We start from the raw sequence: 19,713 nt of genomic DNA on the forward strand, positions 1-19,713 counted from the left end.
CATGATAGTGCCCTAAGGGATAATGGAACAAGGATTTGGAAGGATTCTGGGCACCTGGATGACCTAGACTGCTCCCCTCAGAACTGCTGGGTGAAAGAGAAGTAAGTTCTCTATTCTTTCAGGCAGCATATTTTGAGTGTTTTTGTTAGTCATTTATTTTTACCCTTACTAGTGGAGTTGGGAAACGCTGCCTTCTCTGGGAAGTTCTGTAGTGTTATTCCTGGAAATTTAGCCCCAAGTCTGCTTCTCTGTCCCACTTCCCCCTCCCCAGTGATTTGATGAGCCTCCCAATATCCTGTGAATATCACTTCTTTTCTGGCTAATCAGTAGCTTCAGCTCCCAGAGCTTGTGTGTGACATAGCGGCAAACAGAACACGTAGAGGGAGACAAAAGCCCTGTGAGCCTTTCCTGTCAAGTTCATCTGGAAAAGATTATGACACCCACCATGGCCAAGCTCCTGCTGAATTTCTTTACACAAGACCTTCCAGACCCCACAGCACCTCCCTTCCTCACTCTCTCACTCGAGGATATTGAATCCTTCAGCTCTTGGTTCATTCAACAAACTTTATGAAGTAGCTACTACACATCAGACACTGGGGAACAAAGACAAATAAAAGTGTATCAGTCAAAATCAACTAGGTTATGTTTCAGTAACAAATGACCCTAAAATCTCAATGACTTCAAACAATAATTTACCTTTTCCTTGTTCTGCATGACCATCCTATGTCAGCTCCTCTCCGGGACCCAACAGAACAACCTTGAGTATTTGCTGATCATCATGGCAGAGGGCAAAAGGAAAGACTGTGGCTGACCACATGCTGGATTTTAAGGCTTCTGAATGAAAATGCTACACCTCATTTAATTGACCAAAGCAAGTCCATGGCCAAGGCTGACTTTAATAGAGAGAAGTATAATAACAACAGCATGGAAGTACAGAGCTCAGCACAGAGAAGAGCAGTGTATCTTTGCAAACAAGAACAGTCTACCACAAAGAAGGACCCAGCCTGCCCTCTTCTCCTCTGCGCTTCCACTGTTCTCTTATGTACTTCTCTATCTGCACCTACTCTGCGGTCTCACAATAACTGTGTACGTGTCCATCCCTTCCCCACTACTGCGAGCTTCACGAGGCAGGGATCATGTCTTATGCATCATCCCAGCCTAGCACATTGCCTGGTTCCTGGTGACTCTTATTTATTTGGAGAATAAAGGAGTAAATGAGTGGATGGAATCAAGTACTCCTGGTCTAGAGAAGGCAGGAGATCTGTAAGTGAACCCTCACAGAACAATCTGGCTCAATATTTAGGACGTACTAATGGAATGACAATGGCTGCTTCCATTCAACAGGCTTCTTCACCCAGAAGGTACAAAACTACCTCTAAACTGAGATGAGTGAGGGTACGGGATTAGCATTCATGGCAAGTAGGCTCTTAGTTGTGTCATCCTTTACCGCTTGACTTTGTTGTCAGTCCTTGAAGAAAGGCGGGGGAGAGGGAAGATGTAACAACCCTAAATATGGCAGAAGCAGAGACACCAAGTTATGCTGATGATAAAGCCCACCGCATTGAGCTCGCTAACAGAGGCTGCACAAAAGCATATGGGAGGCTCCCATTCAGGCATCAGCAAGCTGTGCTGGGGGACGTGATTTGAAAGCTTAACAAAACCGCATCCCTGGGCAGACCACCACAGGGCACTTGAAAGCTGTGCTCACAGTGACTTCGACCAAAAATAAATACAGGAACAGAAGACTCTGCTGCCAGCCCACCTGGAACTTGGTTCTTTTCTACGCCTTAGCTGCCTTTTCTACCACACTTGGCTCCAAATGGCCTTTAGACATTTCCAAATATTGAAACCAATCCCTCAGGGCAAGAAATTGCTGTCATTGAGCCACAGCTCTGTGAAAGAGAGCTTATACCTTTTTGGGGGTGGGTAAGATATCAATGTAAAACTTGCAGTAATAATAGAATTACAGAATGGCAGAATTGTCAGAAACTTAGACCAATCGCTTAGACCCCCTCATTTTGGAGCTCTGGGCTGGAAGTTCCTTGAAGATAGATCCCATCTCCCTTTGTTATGTCCAGTGCCCACCGCAGGTTTTCGCCTATAAATGGTGCTCAATAAATGTTTATTGAATTAGAGAAGAGGTTGGGAGTTGCTAAATGAAGAAAAAAATTGAATGAGAGGGTAAATGAACGAACACGTGCAGACAGTGTGGAAACTGAGACCCAGAGAATGCAGTTTTACGTCCAAGATCACATGGTGACTTGGGAACAAAGCTGTGATTAAAGCCAGGCCCTCTAGCATCCTTCCAGGGCCTTTTACAGCATCACAAGTTGTGTTAACCCGGTCTCAGTGCAGGGACTCCCAAGTTCTTTTCTCTATACCCCCATCCATACTCTTTCCGGCATATGTTTTTGGAATTTCCCTTCACCCCACCCTCAATCGCTGGGTGTCTAGGACCCCATGCAACTTCTCTGGGTTCTCAGGTGTCCTGAAGGAGTGCAGGGTAGGGGGACTGTCCTCACAACATGACAATCCTGCTGCACAGCCCCTGAGTAAAGTTCTGGTGACTGGGGAAGTAAAAGGCTGCATGGAACCAGACAGAAAGCCAGGTTAGCTGGTTAGCCCCCTGCTCAGCTGATGAACGTTGTTTATTCAAGTGTGAGTGCTGACCTGGTTCCCAGCTGGCTCCTGGGTGCTCAAAGGAAGCCCACAAGGCCCCTCCTGGTGGCCCCGGAGGGAAACCTCCTCCCTCTGGCTCCACTGACCTCTGCTCTCTTGGCACCCCACCCCAGCTAGTCTATGAGCAGGAAGCTTTCCTTGGCTTCCCAACACTTGAGCTGTGCCTGAGTCCTCTCCAGTCACAGAGGGTGAGGGCTTTTGAAATGCAAAGCCTGGAGAAAACCTTCTTTTCTCTGCTTTCTGCTAATGATGGAAAAAGTAATAAATGATGGGGCTCGGGGCTGGGGAGGCTACCTAATATCTGCAACATTATCCTGCCACAAAGTGCTTGAGGGTCTTCAGAGCACTTAACTGGCATTATTTTATCGGACTAAGAATATATCTCTAGAAGGTGGCTGCTCCGAGCAATAACATGTTGGCGTATGTACATTCTGCCATGTTGATGTAAAGTTAGTCTCCTGGCGGTATTCCTACCTTGCAGTGCCAACTCAGTGTGCCCCCTCTGATGGAACTCCACCACCACGAGCACCTCCTTAGTCTTCACCAGTGTAAAATTCACTGTCACAATATTTACAGGCTGCTGCCAGTGGGAAAGGAATGCTCAGACATCAGTCCCATCTCCCCATCAGGGGTCTCATAGCTGAGCCTCTGTCTGAGTCAGCCCTCAGGCAGTACAATGGCCACATCAAAAGCGGAGACTCTAATCAAAGCTTTGTTAACTGACTTACTGAGAACATGGGCAATGCATCCAATTAAAAAAAAAAAAAAATCCCCACTGCTCTACAGACCTCTGTCTCCAGTTACTACCTGAATATTCCTCTCCAATTTTACTCCATGTAAGTAGGAAGAAAGGGAAAGAAGGAGGGAGGAATTTTCTAAATTCTTAGTAAATACCAAGATCTGGACTGTCCTCGCGAAGCCCCCAGTGTCAAGGCCAGCAGGCTCAGTGTCCCATGTTTGCACATTTGTATGACTAGAGGGTCTCCTATTAGAACCAACCTGTCTATAACCTGACCGCTTGATAAAGCCCAACTGAGAGCAGTGTGTGAACACAAGGGCTGGTTTTCCCAACTAAAGCTCAGCAGAAAATCGTGTCCTTTACCCAACATTTCAGGGAAAGCGCATCGCTGGTCGGCCTCAGTTACCCAAATCTTCCTGTGGCTGGGTCTATGTGGAACTGGACGATGTTGGATTATGCGTCGAGAGAGAAATACACCTGTTCTCCATGTTCAAGAGCTGTCACTTCAGTCACACAAGGCTCTGGTTGCTGGCACCAGATACAGATATTACTTAAAGAATTTCTCCTTAGCTTGTCAAAGGGGGCGTTGTGGGACACTTGTACAAGGTGCAGCCCAGGAAACATGCAGAGCCAATTATTCTCTTTTGCACACCACGAGGCCTTCAGGCAGAGCAGCTGGGTCACCTGGGGGCACTGAAGGGGCCAACATGGCAAAGTAATCATCTCAGAAGGCAGAGGCAGCAGATGTTGGAAACGCGTTCTATTTAAGGCTTTTTGGCTGCCCAGTTGGAGCTGACTGATGGTTAGGTTGTTGACACCAAAGATATTTAACTTAATTTTCCCCATGTAAACACTATGTAAACTAGTTAATCCAGAGAGCCCATTTCCCAGGAATAATAGTAATAATGAGATTATCAGGTACACAATTGTTCCAGTGCCTTCCTTACTCCATTATTCTGCTGCAGTTTTCCAGAGACAGCTGATGCTACTTTTGAAATGGAAGCAAGAGGCAGAGATCATTGCCCATCACATAGGCAGCTCGCTCCTGGTCCTTCAAGTATTCACTGGGCCCCGCCGTACCAGGTCATCACATGCAGATACGAAAGGGCCTCAGGTTAGAGATTTTCTATTGATTTCTGTGTCACTTCAGATGACTGAAAGCAGATGCTAGCTGTTGTTCACCCAGAGGGCAAGTGTAAGGAAGCTGATGTCAGGGGTGGAGCTGGCCACTCTCGGCTCAGGGCTCCTCTTCTTCTTGGAGCCTCCCTGCTGACCACAGGCTCCCACTGAGACACAGTTCTCTCTGCAGAGATACCGCCCAAGCCCCATGTCAAACTCGACTGTCCCCAGTCCCATTCCTTTCACATCTGGCTAGTGAATGGTGGGTCAGCCTTGTACATTAGTCAGTGATAGGAAAGTAATGGGTGACAATGACCTATGTCTTGTTTCTCCAAATAAAAATAACATGCATTTGACTGATGTTTAAGCCTTAATCTGACTTTTGCTAATGATGAGAATTTTAGAAAATAGAGCAGGCTAATAGAGAAATTTTTGGAAAGCAGTTTGGGAAAGTTCTCATTTCACGAAAAATAAGCCATTAGTTATTCTGCTGACATGTTGAGTCAGCTCTGCACACCCCATCTGTGAGAGGAACAGAGGCTCTTAAGTGGGGTGCTAAAGCATTCTTTACTAAAGAGTCCAACTATCCCAAACTATGGAAATGGCCATATATTCATTCTCTGGCAACTTGTACAGCTACTGACATTGAAGTTATGAGGATTATGTAGAAATATGCCAACAAACATTTTAAATTATCCCAAGTGAAAAAAATCAAAAGAGTATCTCTACTGTAACTCTATTTAAAACACATATAGATGTGGATAATATTTGAGACAGTATTAAGAAATGTAAACAGCCCGTATGAGTAAGGGGTAGGATTATACAGCCAGTTCTATTTTCCTGAAGTTGTCCCGATAAATTCTTCTCTGGGGAAGATAATAGTCTAAGGAAACAGAGGATATTATCACAGACATTCTAGACTGAATGTTCCAGAGACTCTGAAGGTAGATCAAAGATGTAAGTGTGCTCAGGTACTGGACTGCCTTGAGTAAAACAAGTATGTGCTTAATGTCATTGTTTAAGGACTCATGCTCTCTTTTTAAAGAAGCACATTTCTCTTTGATGGGCTGCGAAACTTCAGTGACATTAGAAGAGATCTCTCTCCTCTTGCAGATGGATCTTTTGGATAAATGGCCTTTCCCCCAAAGCGATCTATAGAGACCCAGCCCATCCATCCACAGGCATCCACCTGTCCTAGAGCTGAGGTGAGAGCGTGCTGCCCGTGGAAAGGTGGACATGCTGCCCAGTGCCCAGCATGAGCTCGGAAGGCTGCATTGTTTCCTTCCTCTGTCCTGCTATTAGCCTCAAATCGAGGAAGTGAAGGAAGCAGCCATTTGACTGCTGCTGTTTCCATATCCAATTTGCTAAATTTGGCTGCCAGATTTTCTGACCTGGTCATCTGAGAGTGAAATCACTTGAGAATTTTCATGGAAGTTTTGTATTAGTTTTTTTGTGTGTATGTAGAATCAAAAGCACTTCTGCACAGAAGCTAAAATTCTCTAGAAGACTGATTTCTGGAAACTCCAAAGTTTAAGGGTAGGTACAGTTCTCCTGGGTTTTTTTCAAGTATCTACTAGATTGTTAGTTGGAGATTTTTTCCAACAAAGTGATTCATGCTAATTCTGAGTTCCTCCACCTACTTTCATTCACTCCTACAACATTGGACACATGGTTACTAAATATCTCCAATTTTCAGGTACTCCTCGAAGCACTTAGGCAACAGCTTAAAAAAAAAAAAAACAGATAAAGGTGTCTGCTTACCTTACAGTGAGAAATAAATAAGAAAAAGAGTGAAATAGATGGTAATGCATTCTTTGGGAAGAAATGAGTAGAGAAAGGAAATGGAGGTGTTGAGAGTAGGGGTGGATATTACAATTCATTAGATAGAAGTATATAAAATGGCCATTTTGGAGGTCAACCATGGTTGATCACTGGCAATTTCATATCATTCAATCTGCATGGGTTTTCTGTAGTTGCATAAGAAATTACCACAAACTTAGTGTTCCTCTCAAAACATGCAGTGGGTCCAAAGATACCTGAGGCATTTGTCCACCTGGATTAAGGTCTGAGTAGCTGGAGTAGACTGAGAGGGCAGGAGAACAATAGGATCTCAAGTCAGAAGGCACTGTGGGGTGAGTAGATCATTTAGGGGCTTCCAGGTAATTGAAAGAATTTTGACTCTTACTCTGAGAGAGTTGGGAAGTCAGTAAAGGATTTGGAGTAGAGAGGGGACATGATCTGACTTGCAAACCAATAGGATCACTTGTTAATGTCTTGAGAACATCAAAGGAAGAAACAGGGAGACCAATTAAGAATCTGTTTCTGGAATCTAGATGAGACATAATGGTGATTTGGACCTGGGTGCTAGCAATGGAGGTGGTGAGGAGTTATTGGTTCTGGACATATTTTGAAAGTAGAGCTGAATTTTTCTAATGGACCAGATGTGAAGCAAAAGAAAAAAAGTCAAGATGATTCCAAAGTTTTGGACCTGAGCAACCAAAAGGATGAAACTGTCATTCATGAAAGCAGGGAAGACTGTAAGAGCATATTTGTGGGGAAGCTATCTGGAGCTCAGTTTTGGTCAATTTTAACTGCCTGTTGGCATCCAAATTGAAATCCCAAGTAGACAATTGTATATACAATTCTGGGTTCTGCGGAGAGGACTGGCTAAGATAGAAATTTCGGAATCTGCAGATAGTATTGAAAGCCATGAAACTGGATGAGGTCACCAGGGAGGGATTTATAGACAGAAAAGAGAACAAGTCCAAGGACTGAGCCCTGGGGCACTCCAATGTTGAGAAGTCAGAGAGATGAGAAGGAATCAGCAAAGGAGACTAAGAACAATTGCCCAGTGAGATAAAAATAAAACCAGGGCCTATGGTGTCCTGGACTAAGGAATATTTTTTCTTTTACCACTTTGTTACTTTCTAGTACTGTACTCTACTCTAGCTCATCTTGTATTTTCCCCATCCCAGTCCTAAAATCAGCCATTTCTTCAAGGAATCCTGGTCCCTTTTATTGGCAAATGGTATTAAAAACCAATATCAAGGCCTTGAGTGTGCTCATTTCTACTGGGGTGTCATTGCTCCCAGTTCCTCTCAGTAGACAGAGCTAGATAATATACGCATGCATGCTCATGCATCTGTACACATCTATCTACCATTGTTTCTGTTTCTATCTATCCATATGTATATAAACTTATATTAAGCTAAACCTAAGTCCATACAGTGTCCCTTACTCTACTCCAGTACCACAAGGTTCATTCTAGCTTCCTGGCCTTGCTGATCTGTAACTTTTCTCTCTGACAATGAGAAATGTGGCTACTACAAACCGGGGTCATTCTTGATCTTGAGACAGTATTTTCTGTGGAATGCAGGGATTTGAAGCTTAGCTGGAATGTGTTTAAGAGAAAATGAGAAGAGAGAAATTGGGGTCAGAAATTTTATGCTAGAGTGGTCCTCAAATTTTAGCATGCATCAGACTCACCAGAGAGGCTTGTTAAAGCGGAGACTGCTGAGCCCTACCCCCAGAATATTTGATTCACTACGTCTGGGTGGAACCCAAGATTTTGCATTTCGAAAAAGCTCCCAGGTGATGCTGATGTTGACGTTGCTTCTCAACGTGCACTTTGAGAACAATTGGACTGAAGGAATTCTGCTTAAAAAGGAAGGTAAGAAGTGAAGCAGTAGGTAGAAGGTGAAATTGGTCAGGAGGAGTTTTTTGGTTGTGCACATGCATGTGTGTGCATGCTCAGGAAATAAGTAATGACACATTTGTAGTCTAATGAGAAAAGTCCTGTAAAGTAGAAAATAAGAGTGATGCAAGAGATGGATGAAGGGAATTACTGGAGCAAAATCCTTGACTTGGTGAGAGAGGATAGAATCAGCACCAAGAAAGAGCTAGTCTTAAAGAAGAGCATGTTCAGTTCACTCCTAGTAACAGGAGGACAGGCAGAGTGGATCAGAACAAATGGAGGAAAATAAGGAGAGGTGGTCTTGTAAGTTTTCTTCTGATTGCTCCTTATTTCTCAGTGAAAGAAAGTGCAAGGTCGTCAGGTCAGATAGAGGCTGAGGGGATGGTGTTAGAGGTTGGAGGTGAAACACTGAAATAATCCCCTAGGAGAATGGGAAAGTGAATAGACTGGGGAAGTGTGGAATGATTGCAGCACAGCATCATGGACCCCCTGAGTGTTAGTGATCAGAAATGTAAGAGAGACTGGTCAGTGTGGTGGTGGGTTTTTTCCAGCCACATTCAGAAGTGCAGGAGCATGTTTGGTATTAGATAACAATTGGATTTGAGCGGTTGCACAAGAGAAGACAGTGCAGCAGGAGAGGAGAGAATTTGCCTTGTTGACTATGATGAAAGCACTTTCAATTTCTGTTTGCCTTATTAAATATTCAGTATAAACACTTTCTAAATTACCTTTCACATTATTGAAGCAATAATAATAGCAATAGCAATTTTGAAGGTTGTGAACATCACGGAAATGTATGTATAATACATTGTTATTGTAAAAAAGTAGAATACAAAACCGAGTCTGTCTTGGAATTACACTTCAATAAAAATGCTGAAAGCTGTGGACAAATCTGGGCCCAGGGAGAAATGAAATGGTGTGAGTCACTTAGTGGTGGGATTTGGGAGGAATTTCTTTCTTACTTCCCTTTTTATTTATGTTCAGTTCAGGTCATTAAGCATTAATTGAACATCTATTGATGTCAGGCACTGTGCTAGGCCCCAAGAGCAATAAAAGGAGGAGAATACAAGAAAGAGGAAGAGGAGGAAGAGAAATTATAGTTCTTTCACTTAAGAAGCTTATAGGCTAAGAAAGGCATTTCCATGTTTTTGTTTGCATAGCAAATCATTATATTAAACCTATTACCATAAATGTGGCATATTGGATGTTAGTCACTTTAATAGACTGCATTAGTTAACATTCTTTTCATTGTAAGTAGCAGAAACCTGCTAAAATTAACTAAAGCAAAAAAGAAAATTTGATTTAAGTACTGGATCACAGCACCCCAGGATGGGAGACACTGGGACCCCAGAAGACAGCTGGAAGCAGGGACCTGAACACAACTAGCCTCTCTGTCTCTCATCTCTACTCTGCTCTGAGTGTTGCCTTCATTCCTCTCTCTTCCTTCCTCACCTCTTCAGTCCACATGGTGGAAAATTATGGTCTGGAATAGCTCTATTTGTTACTGGTTCAATCATGAGAAAAATAATGATCTCTCTCTCTCTGACCTAATACTCGATAGTGCCAGCTTGGGTCAGACAGCCATCACCGAGCTGATGAGATAGCAAAAGGGTCTGCCAAAGGGATTTTGGCCACATTTGTGTCAGAGCACCACCTCTGAACCAATCAACTGTGGACAAATGGCTGTGTTATAATTTGAAACCATGGCTGCTGAGAGTCCCACCAAAGAAGCATGGGGATGGAAATACCAGAGTTATCATCCCAGTAGGTATCAGTTATACTCCTTCCCTTTTCTACCTAACACATACACATAAAATTCCAAAAATGACCTTGCCTAACACAGTAACAGTTATCTTCTCCCCATGACTACTGCATTGAAAGGAGACTTCACAGAGCCATTGTTCTTCATTCAGGATCTTTAAGGAGTGTTTATTAATTCTTTAGTGCAATCTCAATCTGGTCCAGATCTGGCTCTTCTTGATTTTGCTACTGGTAGGAAAATGATAAATGCAACCAACTTTTAGCCAATATACAGTGGTGGAGAAAAAAAAAATAAGTACAAAAAAAACCCCACCTCCAATTGGACCCAGACCCAAAATACATATCTTAGACTCTTTTGTTACATAGTAAGGTACATGAAATTATTGGTGTGCTTCATGGATTATTAATATTTTCCATTTAGGGGTACACAATTTGACAATACTCCCTGACCCAAATATTTTCATTACCTTTAAAGCCCTAGATTTGCTAAATGGTACTTCAGGAAGAGGACCATGTCTATACAGCTTCTGTTTCTTAGCAGAAGCACTGAGGAATCTGCCCATCCATTTTGTATCTATTTAAGGACCTTGATCTTGGGCCACACATGGAAAATTGGAATATGGGGTAAGGTAGCAAGATGGCTCTCCCCTTAAGCTACATTGGAATATTGTCCCTGAACCTCAGGTTCTATCCTGGTCCTGGGAGCTGCATTTCTTGGTCGAATGCAGGATCTAGAAGAAGGTGGCTTGGGGCAGCCTAGGTCCTCCAAGACTTCTCTTTTCTAATTGCTGGATTCTGCATCTTCCTAATCAGAATCTCAGGCTTAGTTTTAGAAATGGAGTATAGAGATCTTGTCAAGATGGCAGTGTGAGCAGACTTTGAACTCATCTCCTTCCATGAACACAACCAGGTTACAACTATTTTTGGAAAAATTATCCCGGACTGAAAACTGAAAACTGGATAAAAAGAGCCCCCACAACAAGCGACAGTCCTGACTAAGGCAGAAGAGGCAGAAATTCCTGCTGGAGAGGAAAAAAGCCACCTTTGGGAGCAGTGGAGCTTCTCACCTGGCCAGGCGGGAGACACCCTAAGGTACACAACCCTCCCTGGAGGAGTGAGATGTGGAGCGGGGGCGATACTGCTGTAAGCATATTTCAGACTCAACCCAACTAAGACGGGGGTCTTACTGTCTGGCTTTGCTGGCTATTAACTGCAGCGAGGATACCCCCAGAAAAGCTATTGCCAAAAGCTGAAAAGACCTAGGTCTTAAAGGGCCCATGCACAAACTCACTCATTGCAGCAACCTAAAATCACCAGAGAGAAAGCTGACAGTCCTTTGGTGAAACGAGACTCAGCTGGTGGGCTCTAGGGACATCTTGGTGAGAGGAGGGACCTCTCTGGAGACTGAGACATTGGTGGAGGCCATTGTTCTGAGTGGTCCAGGCATACTGACAGGGACCCTGGTGGGTGCTATTGAGGTTCATCTCTTGGCCTGTTATCCCAGGAGTCTGCCACGCCCACTAGAACACAGATTTAATCCAGTTCAGCCAGGGCAGGCAACCTGACCTAGGGACCTGTCCTGCCTAACAGCAAGCCCTCAGGCTACTTTTCAGCCTGCAATGACTGTGTGCTTTGATCCTCTACAGGCAGGCAAGGGTATCTGCTCCTGTGGGGCAAGGCCTGTGTGAGGACCAGGTGAATGTGGAGGGCATTGTTGGAGTAGTGGGGGCCTCTGCAGTGTGGTGTTGAGGTATGCTCCAGGGGGTTGAGAAGTATGCACAGACCAGGACTGTGTTGACAGTGTATGTAGTCCTGTGGAGGGTGAGGCTTATCAGTGGCAGAAGACCGATGCTTCACAAATAGCCAGAAAAAGGATCAGCCCCACCTTCCAAAGCCTGAAACAATTGAGTGTCCCTGTGCTAAGGGCCAGCCCCACTCAGCTGCACTACTAAGAGAACTGACAACAGCCTTATAGGCATGAGGCCTATCACAACTGTAAGCCCCCAAGCCTAGCAACCAGCTACACTAGGTACCAACCTAATTAAGAGGAAAACTGCAATAGGAGTGTGCTGATAGACTTTGTAGCCAACAGTGCTGAGGTTCCCCAAGCTGGATTTACAAACAGCTGGCCAGGGAAGGAAAGACTAGACTCCCTGGGTACCTGCAGTGGGAGCAACTCTGCCACAGAAGAAGGACACAAGCAGCCAGTCCACAAAGGGTCACTCATGGTTCTTATGGACTGGTGACAAGAGAGAAGCACACTGCTGGGCCTCATAAGGTATCTCGTACATAAGGCTACTTCTCCAAGATCAGGAGACATAGGCTACTCACCTAACACGTGGAAATAAGCACAGAGAAAGGGGAATAATGAGGAGACAAAGGAATACTTTCCAAGCAAGGTAACAGGACAAAACCCCAGAAAAGGGACTAAATGAAACAGAAACAAGTGACCTCCTCGACAAAGAGTTCAAACAAAATATCATGAGGACGCTCACAGACATGGGGAGAAGAATGGATGAACACAGTGAGAAAATCAGCAAAGAACTGGAAGATATAAAAAAAAATCAGAAATGAAGAATAGAATACTGGAAATGAGAAATTCACTAGCGGGACTCAATAGCAGAGTAGAGGAGGCAGAAGAACAGATCAGTGAGCTAGACGAAAGACTAGAGGAAATCACCAAAGCAGAATACAAAAGAGAGAAAAGAATTAGACAGAATGAGAACAGTCTAAGGGAACTCTGGGACAATATCAAGCATGCTAACATTCAGATTACAGGTGTCCCAGAAGGAGAAGAGAGAGACAAATTGGGCAGAAAATTTATTCGTAGAAATAATAGATGAAAATTTTCCTAACCTGAGGAAGGAAACAGACATCCAAGTTCAGGAAGCACAGAGAGCTCCAAATGAGATAAGCCCAAAGAGGCCCACACCAAGACATATTATAATTAAAATGTCCAAAATTAAAGACAAAGAGAGAATCCTAAAAGCAGCAAGAGAAAGGCCACAAGTGACATATAAAGGGAAGCCCATTGGGCTATCAGCAGACTTCTCAGGCGAGACCATACAGGTGAGAAGAGAATGGCACGTCATATTTAAAGTGCTAAAAGGAAAAAACCTGCAGCCAAGAATACTCTATCCATCAAGGTCATCATTCAGAATGGAAGGAGAGATAAAGAGCTTCCCAGGCAAGCAAAAATTAAAGGAGCTTATCACCAAGAAACCAGTTCTGCAAGAAATGCTGAAGGGACTTATTTAAGTGGGAAAGCAATGACCACAAGTAGAGACTTAAAAAATTATCAAAAAAACAAAACAACAACAACAAAAAACAGGCAATAAAATGACTTGTAAAGGTAAATATATAGTAAAGGTATCAGATCAACTACCTGTGAAGATAATGTGAAGGTTAAAATACAAATGTACTAAAATCACCTATTTCAATGATAAGAGGGTAATGGATAGACACACACTAAACAAGAGACTATATATGATTTGAAAAACATATAATGTTGGAGGAGGGGAGTGAAAAAGTAGATCTATTAGGAAGAGGTCAAGCTGAAGAGTCTATCAACTCCATATAGACTGTTATATGCATGGAATATTAAATAGGATCCTCATGGTAATGACAAATCAGAAACCTAAAACAAGCACGAAAAAAAATTAAGACAAAAGAAATCAAACATATTACTAAAGATAGACATCAAACCACAAGGGAAGAGAGCAAGAGAAAAAGAAAGGAACAGAGAAGAGCTACTAAAACACCTAGAAAAAAGTGACAAAATGGCAATAAATACATATTTATCAACAGCTACTTTAAATCTCAATGGACTAAATGCACCAATCAAATGCCATAGGGTGGCCAACTGGATAAAAAAACAAGACTCATGTATATGCTACATACAAGAGACATGCTTCAGACCTAAAGACATCAAATTGAAAGTGAAAGGATGGAAAAAGATATTCCATGTAAATGGCAAAGCAAAGAAAGCGGGGGTAGTAATACTTATACCAGACAAAATAGACTTTAAACAAAAACTGGAACACAACACAAAGAAGGGCACTACATAATGATAAAGGGAACAATCCAACAAGAAAATATAACACTTGTAAATATCTATGCACCCAACATAGGAGCACCTAAATATATAAAGCATTTGTTAACAGACGTAAAAGGAGAACTAGACAGTAACACAATAATAGTAGTAGACTTTAACACCTGACTTACACCAATGGATAGATCACCCAAACAAAAGATCAACAAGGAAACACTGGCCTTAAAGGACACTTTAGACCAGATGGACTTAGTAGATATATACAGCACATTCCATCCAAAAACCACAGAATACACATTCTTTTCAAATGCCCATGGAACATTCTCCAGGATTGACACATATTAGGCCACAAAACAAGTCTCAATAAATTTAAGAAGATCGAAAATAATACCATGCTTGTTTTCTGACCAAAAGGTATGAAACTAGAAATCAACTACAGGAGGAAAACCAGAAAGCCACAAAAATGTGGAGATTAAACAAAATGCTACTGAACAACAATTGGGTCAATAAAAAAATCAAAGAAGAAATCAAAAAATTCTTGGAGACAAATGAAACTGAAAGCACGACATGCCAAAATCTGTGGGATACAGAAAAAGTGGTTCTAAGAGGGAAGTTTATAGCAATTCAGGCCTACCACGACAAAGATGAAAAATCCCAAATAGGCAATCTAAAAGCACATCTAAAGGTACTGGAAAAAGAACAACAAACAAAGCCCAACATCAGCAGAAGGAAGGAAATAATAAAAATCAGAGCAGGAATAAACGAAATAGAGACTAAGAAAAAAATTAATGAAACCCAGAGCTGGTTCTTTGAAAAGATAAAGGAAATTGACAAACCCTTAGCTACACTCACCAAGAAGAAAAGAGAGAAGGCTCAAATAAATAAAATCAGAATTGAAAGGGGAGAGATTACAACACCACCTCAGAAATGCAAAAGATAATAAGAGAATTCTATGAAAAGCTGTACGTCAACAAATTGGATAATCTAGAAGAAAGGGATAAATTCTTAGAAACATACAACCTTCCAAAACTGGACCAAGAAGAAGTAGAAAATTTGAATAGACCAATCACCAGTAAGGAGATCGAAACAGCAATCAAAAACCTCCCCAAAAATAAAAGTCCAGCATCAGATGGCTTCCCTAGTGAATTCTACCAAACATTGAAAGAAGACTTAATACCTATCCTTCTCAAACTTTTCCAAAAAATTGACGATTTAAGGGCAGGCTTCCTAACTCATTCTGTGAAGTCAACATTATCCTGATACCAAAACCAGATAAGGACAACACACAAAAAGAAAATCACAGGCCAATATTACTGATGAACATCGATGTGAAAATCCTCAACAAAATACTAGCAAATTGATTACAACAATACATTAGAAAGATCATACATGATGATCAAGTGGGTTTCATTCTATTGATGCAGGGATGGTACAACATCCTCAAATCTATCAACGTGATACACCACATTAACAAAATGAAGAATAAAAATCACATGATCATCTCAATAGAAGCAGAGAAGGCATTTGACAAGATACAGCATCCATTTACGATAAAAACTCTAAATAACATGGGTATAGAAGGAAAATACCTCAACATAATAAAGGCCATATATGACAAACCCATAGCTAATATCATTCTCAGTGGAGAAAAACTGAAAGCTATCCCTCTAAGAACAGGAACCAGACAAGGATACCCACTGTCACCACTCTTATTTAACATAGTATTGGAAGTTCTAGCCAAAGCAATCAGGCAAGTAAGAGAAGTAAAAGGGATCCACATTGGAAAAGAAGAAGTGAAACAGTCACTCTTTGCAGACAACGTGATTTTATATCTAGGAAACCCTAAAGATTCCACTAAAAAACTTAGAAACAATAAAGGAATACAGTCAAGTCATGGGATACAAAATCAATGTACAAAAATCAGTTGCATTTCTATACACTAACAACGAAGTAGCAGAAAGAGAAATTAAGAATACAATCCCATTTACAACAAAAAGAATAAAATACGTAGGAATAAACTTAACCAAAGAGGTGAAAGATCTCTACACCAAACACTATAAAACATTGTTGAAAGTAACTGAATAGGACACAAAGAAATAGGAAGATATTCTGTGCTCCTGAGTTGGAAGAATTAACATAATTAAAATGTCCGTACTTCCTAAAGCAATCTATAGATTCAATGCAATCTCTATCAAAGTTGCAACAAGACTTTTCATAGAAATAGAACAAAAAATCCTAAAATTTATATGGAACAGCAAAAGACCCCAAATAGCCAAAGGATTCCTGAGAAAAAAGAACAAAGCTGGAGGTATCACACTCTCTGATTTCAAAATATACTACAAAGCTGTAGTAACCAAAACAGCATGGTACTAGCACAAAAAGAGACACACAGATCAATGGAAGAGAATTGAGAGCCCAGAAGTAAACCCACACATTTATGGAAAGCTAATATTCGACAAGGGAGCCAAGAGCATATGATGGAGAAAGGAGAGTCTCTTCAATAAATGGTGTTGGGAAAACTGGACAACCACATGCAAAAGAATGAAAGTAGACCATTGTCTTACACTATGCACAAAAATCAACTCAAAGTAAATTAAAGACTTGAATGTAAGACCCGAAGCCATGAAACTTCTAGAAGAAAACATAGGCAGTACGGTCTTTGACATTGGTCTGAGCAGCATATTTTCAAGTCCCATGTCTGACCGGGAACAGGAAACAAAAGAAAAAATGAACAAATGGGACTACATCAAACTAAAAAGCTTCTGCAGAGCAAAGGAAAGCATCAACAAAACGAAAAGGCAACCTAACTATTGGGAGAAGATATTTGCAAACCGTATATCCAATAAAGTATTAATATCCAAAATATACAAAGAACTAATACAGCTCAACAACAAAAAAGCCAACAATCCAGTTAAAAAATGCACAAAGGATCTGAACCAAAGAAGATATACGGATGGCCAACAGGCATATGAAAATATGCTCCACATCATTAGCTATCAGGGAAAGGAAAATCAAAACTACAATGAGGTATCACCTCACTCTGGTCAGAATGGCTATAATTAGCAAGACAGGAAACAATAAATGTTGGAGAGGATATGGAGAGAAGGGAACCCTTGTTCACTGCTGGTGGGAGTGCAAACTGGTGCCACCACTATGGAAAACAGTATGTAAGATCCTCAGAAAATTAAGGATAGATCTACCATACAATCCAGCTATCCCACTGCTGGGTATTTATCCAAAGAACTTGAAAACACGAAGGCATAAAGATACTTGCACCCCTATGTTCAGTGCAGCATTATACACAATAGCCAAGATTTGGAAGCACCCTAGGTGCCCATCAAGGAACAAATGGATAAAGAAGATGTGGTATTTATATGCGATGGACTACTTCTCAGCCATAAGAAATGATGAAATCCGGCCATTTGTGACAACATGGATGGACCTTGAGGGTATTGTGCTGAGTGAAGTAAGTCAGAGGGAGAAAGTCAAATACCATATGATCTCACTCATAAGTAGAAGACAAAAACAACGACAAACAAACACATAGCATTGCAGATTGGATTAGTGGTTACCATACGGGAAGGGGGAGGGGGGAGGGCAAAAAGGGTGATTAGGCTCACATGTGAGGGGATGGACTATAATTCGTTTCTGGGTGGTGAACATGATGTAATCTGCACAGAATTCAAAATATATTATGATGTACATCCAAAAATAAATAAATAAATAAATTTAAAAAGAAAGAAATAGAGTATAACAGAGAATGTAGCTTTTACTATTCACCCAGAAGAGTAATTTTATGATCCTACGTTGCCTCAGTTCACTAGCTACTAATAGAAAGTATGTCCCTGCCTGAGTTACATCACTATTCTGTCACTCTCTCATTGAGACTCACCACTGACTGTGACCGCACCCTAAGAACATAGAATGCAGCCTCTCTTGACTACAGTTACAATGCTCGCTCCCCAGGACAGAGTTCTCTATTAGTCAAGACTCTATTAGTTGTGTTTGAAAGATGTCTTCTCAAAGGACTTAAGAAAAGAAGGCTGTGAGAGTGAGAAATCATTGACAGACATACAACTAAATTTCAGTAATATGAACCAAAACCAGTGATTTAATCCTAATCAAACCTCTGCCTCCCATATTTACTCCGCGAGTTGGCTTCACTGATGCCTCTCACCACAAAATGGTTTCCCCTATTTTTCAGCTAATGGGATGGCAAATGTGGCTACCAAGAGCTTCTGAGCTTACATGTAACTGCTCTGTGTGACTGGAGAGAAGGAGCTCTTTTTCAACCCCCCAGTTGGTCAGATAAACCAATCAAGGGTAGCTAGGCAGCCTGGCTCACATCTGATAAATGTGGCTGGGGAACTCTGCCACTGTAACTACAGAGAATGGGGGTGGACAGCTTCCTGATAAAGAGGGGATACAGTTGGTCAACACACACATAAAACTGTATGCCAACAAATTTAGATATCTTACATGAAGTAAATTCCTAGGAAGATACAAACTATCAAAACTGACTCAAGAATAAAGAGAACATCTGAATAAACTCATAGCAAGTAAAGAAATTGCAGTAGTAATTTTAAAACTTCCCACAAAGAAAAGCCCAGGCCCAGATGGCTTGACTCATGAGTTCTTCCAAGTGTTTAAGGAAGAAAGTGCCAATTCTTCACAAACTCTTCCAAAAGAAAGAAAAGAAGGAAACACTTCCCAACTCATTCTGTGTGACCTGATTCCAAAGCCAAAGACGTTATAAGAAAAGAAAATTACAGACCCATGTCTCTTGTAAATATAGACACAAAAATCCTGAACAAAATCCTACCAAACCAAATCCAGAAACATATAAAGGATTAATCACCATGATCCAGTAGGATTTATCCCAGGAACACAAGGTTGGTTTAACAGCCCAAAATCAATTAATCATATCAATAGGATCAAGGGTAATGCCGCATGATAATCTCAATAGATGCAGAAAAAGCACCTGACAAACTCTAACACCTTGTCATGACCAAAGCACTCAGCAAACTAGGAATAAAAGGGAACTCTCACTATCTGATGAAATGTATCTACCAAGAAAACCACAACTAACATCACACTTAATGGTGAAAGACTCAATGCTCTCCGCCTAAAATCAAGAACAAGCCAAATATGTCCATGCTCATCCCTTCTATTCAACATTGTATAGGAGATTTTAGCCAAGGCAATTAGGCAAGAAAAAGAAATAAATGGCATCCAGATTGGCAAGGAGGAAATAAAGCTATCTCTATTTTGACATGATTTTATATAGAGAAAATCCTGATGAATCCACTAAAAAGCTGTTAGAACTAATGAAGAGATTCAGCAAAGTTTCAAGACACAAGAGCAATATACAGAAATCAATTGTATTCTATACACTAGCAATGAATATCTGAAAGTTTAATAAACTCATTCCATTTAGAATTGCATCAAAAATAAAATACTTAGGAATAAATCTTTTAAAGAAGTACAAACTCTGAAAAGTTCAAAATATTTTCGAAAGAAGCTAAAGACCTAAGTGAATAGAAAGATATCCCATCGCAGGTCAATGGATAGAAATAACATTGTTAAGTTGGCAATATTGCTCAAATTGATCAATATAGATCAATATAGTGCAATTCCCAACAAAATCCCAACTGTCTTATTTCTTCCACA

The sequence above is a fragment of the Equus caballus genome, chromosome 23 (genome assembly GCF_041296265.1).
Source record: "Equus caballus isolate H_3958 breed thoroughbred chromosome 23, TB-T2T, whole genome shotgun sequence".
Lineage (NCBI taxonomy): Eukaryota > Metazoa > Chordata > Mammalia > Perissodactyla > Equidae > Equus > Equus caballus.